We start from the raw sequence: 16977 nt of genomic DNA, 5'->3' as shown, positions 1-16977 counted from the left end.
CTTTTAGTGACCCACACTGAAGTATGTACAGATGAAATGATGTGACAGCAGGGATTTGCCCCAACAGAACCCAAAAAGAGTTTATTAAAAAATATCCAGCATTGGCTGGTGTGGCTCAGTGGATTGAGTGCCAGCCTGCAAACCAAAGGGTTGCCGGTTCAATTCCCAGTCAGGGCACATGCCTAGGTTGTAGGCCAGGTCCCCAGTGGGGGGCACTTGGGAGGCAACCACACATTGATGTTTCTCTTCCTCTCTTTCTCCCTCCTTTCCCCTCTCTCTAAAAATAAATGAAATATTTAAATATAAAATAAAATCCAGTGGCAGAGGGAGCATGGGGGTCATAGGTGATGAACCGCATATAGATGATATTGAAGGTGTTTGTAATAGTTCATGATGAGTTTAACAAAAAAGGGATCCTTAATTAAAGGGATGATTGTATACTCTGTGTGAGCTATGCTCTAAGGAGAAAATGGGGACCAGAAGGTAGAAGAGAAAGCCTTTGGTGGTCTGTGTCTTGATTCTAAGTGGATGGCCAATGACAGGTTTTCAGAGGGGGTGGTGGCGCTGGTCTTGGGTGCAGCTGTGAGAATATGGGAGTAATGTGTGTAAACCGCTCAGAACATGCCAACTCACCATACAGGCGCCTCCCCCCCAATTCTTCCCTTCTTTGTCACGCCTCATTTCATTGCAATTCCTTTTCTTTTCCTTCTTCTCTCCTTCTCTTCCTTCTTCTTTGTCACCCATATTCTTGCTTTCTCCCTCTGGAACTCTCCTCCTGCCCTGCTCTGTGCCGCAGAGACATGGCTGGGAAGGGGACCACACACTGGGAGACACGCGGCCTGGGGAAAGCCCTTGCCGAACCTCAAAGAAATGGGGGTCTCGTCTGGAAGCAGGAAGCAGCAGCTTTTCAGATGTAAGGAACTCTAGGTTTCATGCGGGTCCATGGGGTTCCCCAAAAGTAGACCTGACTCTAAGCTGTGTCCCCACCCATCCATCTGCCCCATCTGGACAAACAATGGCCCTGTATTCCCTGCACAACATGTGCCCTGTGGAATGTTTGCATCCCTTTCTCCCCAAATTCATTTTTTGAATCCTGAGCCTCAATATGATGGTATTAGGAGGTAGGACCTTTGGGAGGTGATTAGATCATGAGGACGGAGCCCCCATGAATGGGATTAGTGTTCTTATTAAAAGAGACCCCACAGAGCTCCCTCACCCTTTCTGTCATGTGAGGAGACAGTGAAAAGACAGTCCTCTAGGAAGTAGAAAGTGGTCCTTACCAGACACCAATTCTGCTGGTGTCTTGATCTTGGACTTCTCAGCCTCCAGAACTGTGAGAAATAAATGTCTATTGTTTATAAGCCATAGTCTGTCATATTCTGTCAGAGCAGCCCGAATGGACTGAGACACGCAGCTCTGGACCACATTCTTCATGGCCACAGGGTCTCACAGCCTACTGATGGAGTCTATGGGGTATAATTCAGAAAAAATGCCATTTCCCAGCCCTGGCTTCCAGGTTCCCGCAGCGGAAGTGGGGAGGGGTGCCCTGGCTGCCCAGCAGAGCCCTTAGGCCAAGGTCAGACTGCTGCGTCTCAGGCCCTCGTGGGTTCCTGGAGTAGCAGAGGAAGTCCCTCTTTCCTGAAGTGCTCCTTCTTCCTGACATGGGTGGGACCCTGGGGTCACAGATGGTTCGTGTCCCATGACAGAGGTGGTGGTGACTTAATCCCCCAGCTGGCAGTTCCTTAAAAGGCTTGGGTCCCTGCTTTTTCCAAATGTAGTTTTGGCAGAGGTTCGGGGGCCTGGAAAGGTCTTCACTTTCCTTTCCAGCAGTCACACTTCTGGGAATTTGCCCGCAGCAACTAATCCTAAAAAAAGAAAAGGCCTGGTGCCTAGGATTATCTACTGCAGACGGCATTTGAGATCATTGTGAGTGACAAGTATGTTGTAATTGCTTGGTGGAGCCTCAACTAAGTTTTTATAAAAAAGAATTATGAGAATTTTTAAAATTTTTATATTTATTTTTAGAGAGATGGGAAGGGAGGGAGAAACATCGATTGGTTGCCTCTCATACAAGTCCCACCGGGGGAACCAAACCCGCAACCCAGGCATGTGCCCTGACCAGGAATTGAACCCATGACTATTTGCTTTGCTGACAGTGCCCAACCCACTGAGCCACACTCAGGACAGTTAATGAGGATTCTTTATCAACATGGAAAATATGACATAATCCTATCACAACACAACACCCATATGCAGACACGGTCTGGCTGGGCTGGGGGTCCAGTGACTTTCCTAACAGTCTGTGACGTTTTCCCATTTCTCTGAGTGGTAGGAAAAGCAACCTGTGCGTGGCAAGGGGTGTCCCAGCCCCACCTCCCAGCTGACAGCCGCATCCCCAGGGCTCTGCCGCTGATCCAACACTAAAATCCAGGGTGTCTGTTCCATTTTCAAAAATGAAGACTGACATCATAAGACTTGTTTCCTTCCTGGATGATCCTGTGGCTTTCTGGAGGGGACGGGAAGGACTCGGAAACAAAGCAGGGAGGCCCGGGAAGTCCCCTGGGAGGCAGAACCCCTCAGGGCAAGGATTTGGTCTTTTTCACATCAAAAACTTGTTGACAGCTCACACTGCACAGCCTCTCTCCTGGAGCCTGAGGCAGGGGTGTTTATTTTTTCTAAAAGGTTTAAAAAGGTCTTTATTTTATTGCAAAAGCAATACATGCTCATTGTTTAAAAGAAAACCCCAAATAGTACTGAATTGTATAAAATAAAGCTCTTGTTCCTTTTTCTTCAGAGGGAGACTCCCCAGACTCTTTGGGTCCTTTCTTTCTTTTAGATATTTTCCATATCAAGAGTTTTCAAACTTTATTTTTTAGCTCCAAGCCACGGTGAAAAAAATAGATTTTGTGTTGTCATCCAGGATGCAGATACTGGCATATTACTAAATCAGAAGTTTTATGCAATAATCTTTATTATAGGGAACGCTCTCTGGGGTTGTCTACTCTGTTCTACTCTGTCCCATTGCATTCCATTCCACTCTAAAACAAAGGTGGCTGGGCATGACCCCGTCAGATGGTTTCATGTCCTGCTGCTTGGTGTGACCATTGGTGAAACAACTGCTGTAGATGTTAACACACAACGTTGATTGCGTGCTACTGCTGTTTTAAAAAATTTGTTTTTCAATTACAAGTGACATACAATATTGCACTAGTTTCCGGTGATTAAGAATGATATTACTGCATTTGGTAGGTAGTAAACAGTTACAATTTTTTTTTTTTAAATTATGGTTTTAACCCTGGCTGTTGTGGCTCAGTGGATTGAGTGCGAGCCTGCAGACCAAAAGTTTACCGGTTCAAGTCCCAGTCAGGGCATATGCCAGGGTTGCAGGCCAGGTCTCCAGTCAGGGGCATATGAGAGGCAACTGATTGATGTTTCTCTCACACATTGTTGTTTCTCTCTCTCCTTTTCTCCCTCCCTTTCCCTCTCTCTAAAGCTAAATAAATAAAACCATTAAAAAAATTATGGTTTTAGAAAGAGAATATTCTTGGCCCAGAAGGTGGGAGGTCTAGTAATACGCAATTAGTCCTAACTGTGTCTAGCCAAGGAGAGAGAACCAATCTTAGGTCCCCTTCCCCAGCAGGTTTCCCACGTGTTTCTTTCACATTTCAGTGTCTCATTTAGGTGGTCCCAAGAAGGTGCGTGGGGGAGAAAGGGGAAAGGTGACAGGGAAGTAGGCGAGGGGGAGACAACCTCATCTCAGAAAGGTAGGTTCGTGGAAGGGGAAGCGACATAAGTCACCTTTTTTGGTGGAAATTTGCAGGATAACAAGGACCCCTGATGATGCTCCCAGGTAGGGGCCTCAAGGCTACCTGTCCTGGGAGCAAGATGCAGAAAAGGAGAATGAAGTGGTTGGAGCATGTCAGGGTTCTCTGACTTCCCTCCGTACTGCCTTCTCTTTATTAATTTGCCAGGCCAGTGCTGGGCATGTGGGAGACATTCGAGAGCAACACACAATGATCCTTGTCCTTCTGGAGCTGACAGTCTAGCTGGGGAGACAGGCATGGAATAGGAAACATAATGTTGTTAATTAGAAGGTGGTACTTGGTACAGAGGAGCAGGGGAGGTGTCAAGAGGGTGAGGGAAAGGACTGTGACTTCAGATAGGGTGGTCAGTGTGGGCCTGGGTGAGAAGGCGACATTTAAGCAAAGGCTTAAAGAAGGGCGCGAGCCCTGTAGGTACCTGAGGTCCAGGCAGGGGAACAGCCAGTGCAAAGGCCTTGACGCAAGACTGCGCTGAAACAACGGGAGGCCTGCGTGGCTAAAGTGCAGTGAGCAAGGTCAAGGGTATTTGGAGAAGAAGGCGGAGGAGAAATGGGGCTTAGGTCATATAGGGCTCCGGAGGCCTTAGGGAGGGTCCTGGCACTTCTCTAGACAGTGAGGAAACTGAGTCAGGAGCTCAGGTTTAGGGCGGTTCGTGGTTTCTGTCATGAGTACATTTGCTTGGGTGGGACCATTGTCTTATCGGGGAACAGTGGCTGCTGCTAGCAGATCAAAACTGTGATTCCAGAAACACATGGGTCACGTGCATAGGCCTTGTGGTTTTTTGTTTTTGGTGGAAGGGAAGCTTACAAACAACAGCAATACAAAACAATAATAGCTATGAGTGACTGAAGCCTTATGATGTGCCAGGCATGGTGTCATGCTGCCTCCCTTCAGGAGTTCCTCTCACTGTCATGGCTACATTGGCAGATGGCAGGACAACTGAGAAATGGGGGAGTCTGGCAGGTGGGCTTGACCAAGGCCCTGCCACCAGGAAGGAGCCAAGAAGATGACTTTGTTCCAGGCCTTGTGCCAAACTCAGTCACCACCAGTGTTCTGACCATGTCCCCAAACTGAAGGAGACTGACTGCCCACCACTCACCCCTAAGCCCAGGTCAGACCCTCTGGACATTGGGCTATTTCAGGCTTCCCTGGACCCACACACACAGCCCCTGGCCTCCACTTGTCCTTCTGGCTGGAAGAGAAATAGACCTTGAATCAAGTTCAGCAGCTGATTCCAGGCAACCTAGAACTGATAGACAAACACTGGTGTTCAGGTTCGAATTCCAGAAAACACAGGGACAGCCTAGCAATGGTGTGCCTGGGAGAAAACCCCAGACCAGGAAGTCCCTTTGTAAGCCAGATGGGAGGGTGGCACCTGTGTCCAGGGCACCTGGAGAGACAATGGTACAAGGGACAGAGGGCCTCCGTGTGTGCCCTGAATGAGAGAAGGAATCAGCATGGAGACCTGGGCTGGAGCAGGGAAGTTGACAGACTGACTTCTTTCAGGCTGGGGTTTGCTTCAACTCACACAGACACTGTTTATTTCTGTTTTGTGGGTTGGGGCTATGTGGAGACTGCATTGAAGGGAAATGCTCTGAGGTTCAACAGCCTGAAAGACACAGGTTTGTGTGATCTAGAAGGCTCTAAGCTCCAAGATGTTCTCCATGGAATGGTGACTAAACACAGACTTGGAGCCAGGCAACTTGGGTCCCTATGCTGTTGCTACCATTACTAGCTATGTGACCTTTGGCAACTTGCTTAACCTCTCTGGGTCTTAATTACTACATCTGCAAAATGAAGCTATAATACTCCCATCATAGAGCTGTTAGGAGACCAGTGTACCATCGGACTGCTTGTAAAAAAAATAGGATTCTGGGATGCTGCTCCACCCACACCATCTCCCCTCCTCGCCCAGGGCTGTGGAATGGATCTCAGAGGATGAAGCTCTTCTGTGCCACGAAGCTCTTCTGTATTTCTCAGAGGCTACAAGGAGCCAGCAATGATTGCTAAGTCATAGAGCACTTAACTTATTATCTATTTATTATCTGTCTCCCATGCTCGCAATCTGAACTTAAACTCCAGGGGAGTCAGGACCTTGTCTTGTACTTTAGTACCCTGGTCCTCACCCCGGAACAGTCCTGGCGCCCAGGACATATCAGCTGAGGGAATGGAGAGACTGTTCGACAGCCTCAGGAGTCAGCCAGACCTAGTGCAAATGCATCTTCAGTCACCTTCTCTCTGTGTGACCCCAGTTACCTCACCTATAGGAGGCTTTTTGGAAGGATGAAAATAAGATAATGAATGTAAAAGCACTTTATTCAGGGTTGGGCACCCTGGTGGGAAGCCAGCTAGTGTTTCCCATCACTATCCTCGTTGTCGTTGTCGTTATCGTCAGTCTGTATTGGGTGTTCCTCCTGCGTCCCTTGCTGATTGCTGTGGCCGGTGTATGAATTATTTAGTAGAAACAGAGGCATGCAGCCTGACATCTGGGTGTTGTTATTAAAGAGGTCAGGCCTCTCATCCTGAGGTCACATTTTCCCTGTCGTTTTAGTGCGCCCGAAACAGGTAACCAGGCCCTCTCTCTGAGCAGACCAGAAAAGACCTCACCTGCTGCTCCGGTGGGCCTGGCGAAGACGGAGGTGCAGCCAGTTCCAGGTCAGGCTCCCACACCTCCAGGGGAAAGGCTGACCAGGTAATTATGGGCCCCGGGAGCTCACCTGGGCCTCCACTCGGGCACTGGCTGTAAGCGCCTTAGCCCACAGGCAGAGACCAGGGACTGACTTGGACTCCTGCCCTGGCCAGAAGCAGGCCAGACAGGTGACAGTCCCAGAGAGAATAGAGAACACTCAGTTAAATAAAAAATTTAAACAAACAATGAGGTTTGTTTTTTGTTTTTTTGTTTTTTTTTAAGTTTCAGTATGTCCTGTGCCATATTGGGAATATATTACAGGTGTGCAATATTTGGGCCATACTTACAATAAACAATCACTTGCTATTTATTTAAAATTCAAATTTAACTGGGTATGTGTGTTTTTCCTTGCTACATTTGGCAACTCCTCCAAGGCATTCCTCTGCCCCTGAGCATACAGAGCCGTGGTCCCAGCAAGGACCGTGAGCCAGGATCAGGGCACGGGGCTGGGGTGCAAACTTGGGCAAGTCTCTCAGTCCCCAGCCTAAGTTTCCCCATCTGTATAACTCAGCAGTAAGAATCTCTGCTGCACAGGGCTTTTGTGAGGATGAATTGTGTGATGTGTGTGGGAAATGTGTTTTGGGAATGGAAAAGGTGTTATGGAAATACGAGTTACCAGAATTCGTTGTTATAAATAACAGGCCAGTCAGTGGAGGCTATTTCTGGCAATTGAGGTTTTTGTTGTTTTTTTTTTTAAATTAGTTTTTTGAAAGCAATTTGTGTTTGTTGTTGAAAATGGAGAGCGACAAAAGGAGAAAAAAATTCTAATTTTCATCATTCAGAGACAACCTTTCATAGGTTCTTTATCCTTGAAAAAGTATGACTTTTTTGTGTATATGAGTGTTTTTCCTTTTTGTGGGTGGGTATGTTTTTCTTTTTAACAAAAATGTATTATATTCTGTATTTTTTTTTAGGCAACTTGTTTTTCTTCCCTAGCCGCTGTCATTCTTAAATACACAGCATGAGGAAGTCCCATGCAGAGGAAATCTCTCCCTTTCTGTCTGGTCCCTGTTATTCCAAGATAGTGGCGTATGTTCGTCTACTTACTAGCTCTTGTTCTGGGTCCTTTCAGGTTAGAACACAGCTGCAAAGTCTTCAGGGGGAAGAGAAACTAGTCACAGATGTCATGTAAAACTGCGTGGCACCACCTCCTTCTGTGTCCTAACAGAGCATACATGAGATGCCTAGTTTACTCTTTTTTTAAACTGGGACAAAATTCACATAATACACAGTCTAACATGTTAATGACTTTAAACTCTACCATTCAGTGGCATTTAGTACATTCAAAATATCGTGCAACCACCACTGTTATGAGCTTCCAGACTGTTTTTAGCACCCCAAAAAGAAGCCCCACATCCATTAGCAGTCACTCTTCACTCCTTCCAGCCCCTGGCAACCGCCGATCAGTCTTCTGTCTCTACGGAGTTCGCTGTTCTCCAAATTTCATGTCGATGGAATCATATGACATGTGACCTCTTGTGCCTGGCTTCTTTCATTTAGCATAATTTTAAGGTTGATCCACGTAACATGTTTCAGTACTTACTTCCCTTTTATGGATATAAATTTCCATGTGGATTGGAGTGTTGCTATTTCATCATACGGATATACCACATTTTGTTTATCCATTAATCAGTTGATAGACATTTGGGTTATTTCCACCTTTGGCTATTGTGAATAATGCTGATGTGTAATACTCCCGTACAAATTTTTGTTTGAATACCTGTTTTCAATTCTTTTGTGAATATGCCTAACTACACCATTTTATATTTCCACCAGCAGTGCATGAGGGTTTCAATTTCTTCTCATCCTTCCCATCACTTGCTATTTCCATTAAAAAAATTTTTTATGACCACCATAGTGGGTATGAGGTGTTATCTCATTGTAGTTTTTATTTGCATTTTCCTGATGACTCATGATGTTGAGCATTTTTTTCATGTGCTGGTTGGCCATTTTTATAACTTCTTTGAAGAAATGTCTATTCAAGTCCTTGGTCCATTTTTAATTTAACTTAATTTTATTGTTTTGTGGTAAAAATATACACAACATAATATTTACCATTTCAGCTATTTTTAAGTATACATTTCAGTGGCATTAAGTGCTTTCACAATATTGTGAAACTATCCCACTATCTATCCCCAGAACTTCTTTTCTAAAAAGATAATTAAAAAGAAACAGTTTTAGGGTCACAGAAAACTTAAGCAGAAGGTACAGAAATTTCCCACATCACAGCCTCCCGTATTATCAAGATCCCCACCAGAGTGGCACTTTTGTTACAACTGATGATCCGACATTGACTTTGACACATCACTATCCCACAAAGTCTATATTTTTAATTAGAGTTCAATCTTGTTCAAAACTATATAATGACACAAGTACCCAACAGTATTTTCACTGTCCTAAAACTCTTCTTGGTTCTGCCCATTCACCTGTCTCTGATTCCCCCTCCCGGCTTCTTCCAATCCCTGACAATCACTAATCTTTTTACTGTTTCTATAGTTTTGCCTTTTCAAGAATATTTTCATCATCCCAATGCCCATTCAAAAAATTGGGTTGCTTGTGTTTTTGTTGTTGAGTTTTAAGAGTTCTTTACTAAAATCTGGGTTGAGTAATTTGATTGCAATCAAATATATTATTTGCAAATATTTTCTCCCTTTTTGTGGGTTGTCTTTACGCTCTTGAGTGTCCTTAGGTTTTTTAATTTTGATGAAGCTTAGTTTAACTATGTTTTTTCTTTTGTTGCTTGTGCTTTTGGTGTCACATTTAAGAAACCATTGCCTAATCAAGGTTATGAAGATTTACACTTTTGTTTTCTTCTTCAAGTTTTATAGTTTTTCCCGTTTGTTAAATTCTGTATGCGGTGTGAGGTAGGGCTCCTATTCATTCTTGTGCCCATGGACATCCAGCTCTTCTGGCACCCCGAAAGGAATGCCAAAGGAGGGGGGGTCAAGGGGAGTGGCCGGGGGCAAAATCAGGAGGATTAGGGATGGCCGGGGCAGGAGGCCGGCACAGAGGTGCAGGAGCAGAATCCGAAAGGGGAGAGGCCAGGGTGGAGGAGTCGGTCGGGGGAGGGTGCTCCTTGGTCAGCACGAGGGGCCTGGGCTGAAACTGAGGGTTTCAGGAGTGTCTAAGTCCGGGGTGTAATCTGGATAGTGGGAAACCAGAGAGGTGAAGGGGAACGGCAGAGTTCGGAGCGTAGAAGGTCTCTCGCCGGGGATCGGGGCGGGTCGGCCGGGAACGGGCGGGAGGTGTGGCCCCGTGGTCCTGGCTGCGCGCAGAGCAGCGGTTGGGGGGAGAACCGGAAGCCCCGGCTGCGCGCCTCCGCCCTGTAGGTCCAGCCCCCGCCCCCGCCCCCGCCCCCGCAGCGGTCCAGCCCTCCCGCCTGCGAGGCTGGCTCAGACCTACCGGCTCAGACCTACCGGCTCGAGTGGCGGCGCGAGCGGCGGTGAGTGCAGCGCGCTGGCGGCCGGGGCGCTAATGGGGGGCGCGGCGGCAGCCGCGGGGGCGGGACCCGAGGGGCGCCTCGGGCCGGGAGCCGGGTCCCTGCAGCGCGAGCACCTGCGCGGGGCTCGGGAGCAGCCGAGGCCGGGAGACCCGGGGCATCGCGCTGGTCGTGGCGGCCGATGGCCCTGGCGGGTCCTGCGGTTCGACACGGGGTGGAGGGAGCAGGGGTCCGGCCGAGAACTTTCTCCTGGGGCCGGCTCGGGGCCGTTTCCAGCCTCCCAGCGCTTGTCTCGGCCGTGGGACAGGCTGGGTTCAGATCATGCGCCCCCGAGCGAGCCCATCGTCCGCGGATCGCGCGCGATGGGGTCCCACGGCCCCAACCTGAAAGCGCTCTCCTCAGGGTACGCGGTGTCCCCTTACGGGAAAAGACGTATCGAGAATTTTCAGGAACGTTGCAATTGGCTCTGGTGGCTGCGACCTTAAAGTTGAGATTTTCAGAATCATCCGGGAATTCAGTAACAAAACCAAAACAAACAGCAAAACCCAACGAATTTCCGGACGCAGGTCCCAAATTTAGGCTTCTAGGGTCCACGGCATCCACGTTTTTGCCCCAGCCCCAGGGGATCCACGCAGAATTAAGGACCGCCTTCAGTGGGTGCCTATAAGGACACGTCAGGGCCAAGGGAAGCACGAGGAGGTGAAAATCGGGACACAGCTCGAAGGGAGCCTTGGCTCGCTAGGCACCATCCCCTGGAGTAAGATTGGACCCCTATGAGCACTGGAGTCTACCCAGACCCCGTCCACCGCCGGTGCCGGATGGGTCCTGGTGGCACAGGCAGGGGAACCTGTGGCAGAGGTGGACATTGCCCCTCCTGCCAAGTTGGCAGGTGCCCTCCCCTCAGCATTCCAGGTCACATGTGGATCTGGGCAGTGGGTTGGGTGTTATGCCAGGAGCTCCTGATCAGATCAGAGAGGATAGGTGTTGGGGAAATGGTGAATCCTGGAAGGGCCATATCCAGGGATCAGGGCAGTTGGACCTTCACTAGTTTTCTAGTCGCTTTTGTGTTTTGGAATTGTGGGGCTGATGTCATTTACTGTTGGACTATACTTTGGTCATTGGGAAATCCAGTTCCTGGAAGCTACAAGCGCTTCCTGTCTAACTCATCAGGTTAGACTCTCCTACCAGTCTTCCCACGGGGGAAAAACCCCGCCCCTAGCCTTGGTGCTGGTTCAGGGGCTGCCTGGAAGGAAGGTAGGCCCTACAGTTCTCCGGGGACCCTTTTAAGGAAAACCATGGTTTGCATTAATGTGTGCCCCACTTTCCTATCCGTTCTCCACCCCCCAACCTTGAGCCTTCTCAGGGTGGCTCTTTTACAATAGGACTAACCTGGATCCCTGTAAAGAGAGCTTGTATCTGGGATTCTGCCACTGTGTTTGGTTTTATCATAGTTGGATCAGAACCCAGCTCTACCTGGCGTAGAATAACACCCATGTTGCACTTGGCTTTCCTCTCAGCCAGCGCTTGCTTTGGGATCTAATGTGTACCAGACTCTAGGAGACACTTATGGTAGATCTACTACGGGAGATGCCCATCTTCCCTCTTTCCTGTTACTTTAAGGCATTAGTAATAGATGATTTTATTCACATTTGAAAAAGTATTGTTGTAATGTTTCTGTGGATTAAGTGACTTGGTGATTGATTTGAGATGGAGGATCAATTTGTTAAGTCTCTAAAACTCTAGCCTGAAGTAATTCACTCTCTTTGGTGAGTAAATTTCCCTTTGTTCCTTCAGTCCCTTTTATAGACTGGCTGTGGGGAAATCAAGCGCTACCCTTGTCCTGGAAAGGATACAGAAGAAATGGCTCCTGGTCCTGAGGGGTTTATGCTGTGGGTGGAAAGTGAAAACACAGGGGAAAGAGTCATTATTCACTAAGGCCTGAAAGGGGGTTGGGAGGAATGAAAGGGAGGTTGCTATGAGCATGGGGCAGGTTAACAAGGAAAGTTTAGTAGCAAACCTGAGGCCTGGGCACATTTGGCAGAGGGACATGTGAACATGTGGGCAGCATTCCAACATTTGCAGAAGAGTCTCAGCAAAGCTTTGGAGGAGGCACAGACATGTCCAGGGCTGAGGACAGTAAAAGGAGAACCACTGAGAAAGAGGGAGCCAGAGGTATTTCCAGCCCAAGTTAATTTTCAAGGACATAAATAGTGCATGCATTGTGGCCATTGACCGTCCCCACTGACTACAGGTGTATGTAAGGTGTATTCTGAGAATAGGGTGGTGCCTATCAGGGACTTAAAATTCTCCCACCTAAGATGAATCTCCCCAAAGCTATAGTGACGGTGCAAAAAAAGGAAGTCCGCATGAAGAAATCCTGGAGTCTTAGTACTATGACTTGTCTTTTGCTACAGTGAAAATAGCCCTGTGAGTGAGGAGATCCATCTCATCAGGAAAATAGACATCCTTCCCTCTGTCTTTCTTTAGCACAGATGTGTTTGTGATGTCTTTGCTGCTCATTTGGCCGCCCATGGCCTGTTCTGCACTTGATTGGTGTTTGCTTACATAAAGTTGTTATTTGAGCTTAAAGCGGTACTTGCCTGAGTCCTCAAAATTTTATCTTATTTGAACACGCATTGGCACTCTGGGCAGCTGTGCTAACACTTCCATAGCTATTGAAGTTGTCCCTTCAACTTATTTATTTCAGTAGAAGAACTGTGTGTAATCATAGGTTTAAGGCATGGACAGAATAGCACGTGTCTGTAGTGATTTCCTGCTCACCTCCTAGTAGGTAGAAGTTAACTCACCATGATCCTGAAAGCCTGAGGTACTTTCTTCTTTATCTCTTTCTTCTTTAATTGTGTTGTTAACGTCAGAGAATATGGTGATGGACAATTTAAGCTACTTAGCCCGTGGAGCTTTAGAATTGACAGTGTTCCTGGGGTAAATTTAAGAGCTTAGCATTGACTTACCCGAACTTTGAGTCCAGAGAGGTTATTCATAAATGATGCATTGATAGTTTTTAAAGTTATATTAAAAAAATAACAATTTTACAGAAAGTGTGGAAGAGAAAGAAGAAAAGGAGTCATAATCTCACAGTATGAATGAACAGCTAGCATTTTTTTTTTTAAGTTCAGCGGTTTGGTCTTTTGTCATGGTGCCTGTTTTTTTATGAAGTTGCAATCAGGACACACACAATTTTGTCTCTTGATGCACCCCCATTAATGTTCTCATCACTCCGTTTCTTCAAAAACCATCATTCGTGTGGAAACTGGGGATGTGGTTTCACTAGGAACCCAGAGGGAAATTGCCCTTTCTGATTTTGGGGGAGAGGCCCAGCTCCCCAGTGGAAGCATTTTCCATTCCACAATTCACTGTAATTTGTACTTGCGCCATGTTTGAACCTGGTTTTCAGATTGTAGTAACTTTATCTTTGACTTGTGGAACATATCGCCCTGCAGAAACAGACTGACTTCAGAAGATGGAATTTGAAAGCGTTTCTCTGAAATATTTCATTATGAGCATCTGAATTTGCATGGAAGTGTACAGAATTTGAATTTGTTGGGGGTCAAATAGCCTAACAACTGTGGTACAATTTCTTGCTTCCTTCTCCAAGACAACTGGAGATCCCAATTTCCTCTTTTGTCTAAATTCTTTCTCCTTACTAATTTAGGGTTTAAGAAAAGCCATTTAAATGCGCCCAATCTCAGCGGATTGCGGATGGATTGCGGATGCTGAGCGCGGGGTCAGGCCTGGTTAGTACTTGGGTGGGAGAAATGCCCTTTATGCTGGACATTTCCTGCAGCCACATGCAGGTTAAATTCCATCGCAGCAAAACAGCACGGCAGAGTCTCTGTATGTTAAAGATGGCTAGCCAATGGTCCTTACTTTAAGAATTTTGAGCTATATTCGATTTAATAAATGTATGAGTCAAAGACTTCGTTAGGGTTTTTGTAATCAGGTTTCACTTATGCTCACATTATTGTAAAGAATATTTTTCTACAGAGACTGTGAAAGACCAGATATTTTGGGCTTTTGCCAGCTGGTCCTCCACCTTGTGTACAAACTAAGCTATTTTTCCCCCAGAGACCTGACAATTTGCATGTGTGCCCTTTTGCTGAAGGAATCCCTTTTTTTTTCCTGGGGTCTCGGGGGGTCATTTCTGTTGTGCACATATTCCAGGATGTCTCCCTGGTTTCTTTTCTGGGCTGGAGAGTGGAGGCGGTGAGTGGAATTGAATAATCTTCCTTCTTTCTTCCTCAAATAACTGATTTTAGAGGATTAAGTTTGTGGTGAAAACACTACTTTATCTTCTGTCTGAAGGCCTTGCCCTTTTGTGTGCTGGTCTGATACCCAAATCTAGGAAACAGTCTATACACAGCATGAAGATGTATTTTTAGAAGAGTTTTTTACTTACATGTGGTTAAGAGAGCTTTGTTAGAGTTTTGAAGTATACATTTTAAGAAAGAGGGTACATACAGATCTGTGGAATGTCAATGTGCATTTAGCTAGGAGGAGTTTTGGAGATTCTTTAATATTTAAGGCCTGACCATTCACTTAAATTCGGGGATAGGTTTTTCTTTCTTTCCTTTTAAACCTTCCCGATTAGAAGTATTAGAAACCCTGCCTCCACTTAATCTTTCACATTTAACCAAAATGCACTTAAAAATACTAACCCCCCCCCAAATGCTTTTTAATACATGTATTTTAAAAATTGGACTTGAATGCCCTTGGGTGAGGCCTGCCTGCCCCAGTTCACCTCCTAGTTTAAGTTTAGATTGGCAGGAAAGTTACAGTTAATACCCGGGTTCCCATATACCCTCACCCAGTTTCCTGTTGTCAACATCTTAGGCCGTCACCACAGCACGTTTGTCAAAGGAAGAAACTGACGTTGGCGCCTCAGACTGTTCACCAAGCGCCCGACCTCCCTGGACTGCACCCGCTGTTCCACTGCTCTCCGTTCCCCTGCCGGCTCCCCCCCGGGGGACCACGTCGCGTTCAGCCCCCCATCTCCCAGTCTCATCTGGTCTGTTACAGTTTCTCAATTTTTCCTTGTTTTTCATGACTGTTTTTGAGAAATACCAGGCAGGGATTTTGTAGAATTTTCCTCAAATTGGGTTTGTCTGATGTTGGTCTCATGATTACACAGGGGTGTGGGTTTGTGGAAAAATGCCGCAGAGGTGAAGAGCCCTTTACATCATATGACATGATGTGACATGACATGACATCACATCACGGGGTCCATGACAGCCGCATGACGTTACTAATAACATCAACCTTCATCTCTAGATGAAGGTGGGCTTTGCTAGGTTTCTCCACAGCAGAGTTACTCTTTCTATTTTCATTTATTATTCTTTTAAAACAAGATAATAAATCCAGCTCACATCCGGGAGTGGGAGAGAAGAGATTAAGATTTACCTCCTAGAGAGGAGGGTATCTACACATTTTATTTGGAATTCCTTTGTAATGAAGATTTGTCATTTCTTCTTCATTTAAAAAATACACACTTCTAAAGATCTGGCAATATCAATATGCCAGACATCTGTGGGGTATATAGGTCATACATATGCTCATGAAATCTCAGCTCTACAAGGAGGTAGGCTATGTATTGCTTTCCCAAAGCCTTGTGGGGAATCCAGAGAAACAGAATAGAGCCCTTGCTTGCCATGGAGGAGTGTAATGCGGTCCAGTTTGCTCCCCTCAAAAGATCTGACTTGCAGACAGGAAGTAATTACGATGCAGGAGGAAGGCATGTGTCATCGAGGGCTGGATGGTATGGGCTAGGTCAGGGGAAGTGGGCCAGGCTGGGAAAGAGCACAAGGGGTAACGTTTACCACCCTGTCTCACTTGATTCCTAAGTCTTGGAGACCATTGTTTTCCATAGTTTTCGAAGACAGGACAGTAACAATACTTTCTGTCATCTGGAATAGAGTCAAAATTGAGCCAATATTTGCTTTTTTAAGCAAACATAAGACTTCCAAGTAACGCAGATGTTATCATTAAGCCAGGTTGTTTGCCTTTGTCGTAGGAGGCACCCAAGGAAACTAGTAACCCTTACTTTACCTAGAGTCCTTACACGCTGGGGGGCCGGTTGCTCAGTCTTCAGAAGCTTTGAATCGGCAGATGGACGGGTGGGCTGGGGGCTGCTATCCGCCGAGGTTGGACTATGGGCAGCCTGGGATAGCATAGTCAACACAAGCATTTTCTTATTTATTTATGTTTGCACATTTTAAGAAAGCAGAGAGAAATATGGGATCGATTTTAGAACGTGGTTAAGATACTTTCTGCGGAGGGATGTTGAAAGTGGCTGTCAGTTAGAGTGAAGCACCACCAGAAGTTATGGGATTGGCATTTTCATTGTGTTTAGACATAATCTGGGGGGAGGGCCGCGTTGGCTGTGGGCCTTGGGGCCTTTGAAGTGTGCTTACAATGTTGGGGGTGGGAGTTGTTAGGTGGCTTCTGCTGTGGTTGTACTCTAGGTTTTGAGGCTTATTTTTAGAATCTGAACTCCCCTTGGCAGGAGTTGAATACTTTTGGGGGATTTTGAAATTGCTCTTGAGCTCCTGGTTAATGAAACAGCCCTTGTACAAGGTCCCTCCCCGATGGTCTGGCCTGGTCCCCACCTCTTCCAGGCCAGAGTCTTGGTGGTGTGAATGTTCCCATAACCCGACCCCACCCTCCTGGCCTCCTCGCAGGACACAGGAGTGCCTGCTCCCGCGTGCTCGGCCACACCGCCCCCCAGACCCTCCCCTTGCTTTAGAATCGGGACTCAGTTTTCCCTTTGTGTCGCCCCTTCCCTCCACATGTTGGTTAACTTGATCTCCCCAGATTGGTTCCTTAGGCCTGTCAAGGGAGGGTTCCTGTCTCCCCAGTCCCTCACCATCAGCCTACAGCACCTCCCACATGAAAAATGAACAATAGCACAAAATGCAAAGAGAAGAACTTTATTTTGGTAACTAGGATGTGGTTAGTACAAACTTGGGAATTATATAGCAGAAGTGGTAGAGCACACATCTTCTCACCAAACA

General features: G+C 46.7%; 1 protein-coding gene across 1 annotated transcript in view; it reads left to right on the top strand.

The window, feature by feature from the left end:
- The first annotated feature begins 9909 nt into the window (after positions 1-9909).
- LITAF (lipopolysaccharide induced TNF factor) overlaps positions 9910-16977 on the top strand; it is a 29832-nt gene continuing 22764 nt past the window's right edge. Inside the window, exon 1 of the mRNA XM_054589580.1 lies at positions 9910-9952. The gene's annotated coding sequence lies outside the window, so the exon portion shown is untranslated. The remainder of the gene's footprint in view (positions 9953-16977) is intronic.

Source organism: Pteronotus mesoamericanus, unplaced genomic scaffold (assembly GCF_021234165.1).
Source record: "Pteronotus mesoamericanus isolate MK-2021 breed Mesoamerican mustached bat unplaced genomic scaffold, CSHL_Meso_final scaffold_167, whole genome shotgun sequence".
Lineage (NCBI taxonomy): Eukaryota > Metazoa > Chordata > Mammalia > Chiroptera > Mormoopidae > Pteronotus > Pteronotus mesoamericanus.
The sequence above is the reverse complement of the archived record's forward strand: the minus strand, read 5'-3'. Positions and strand labels throughout refer to the sequence as shown.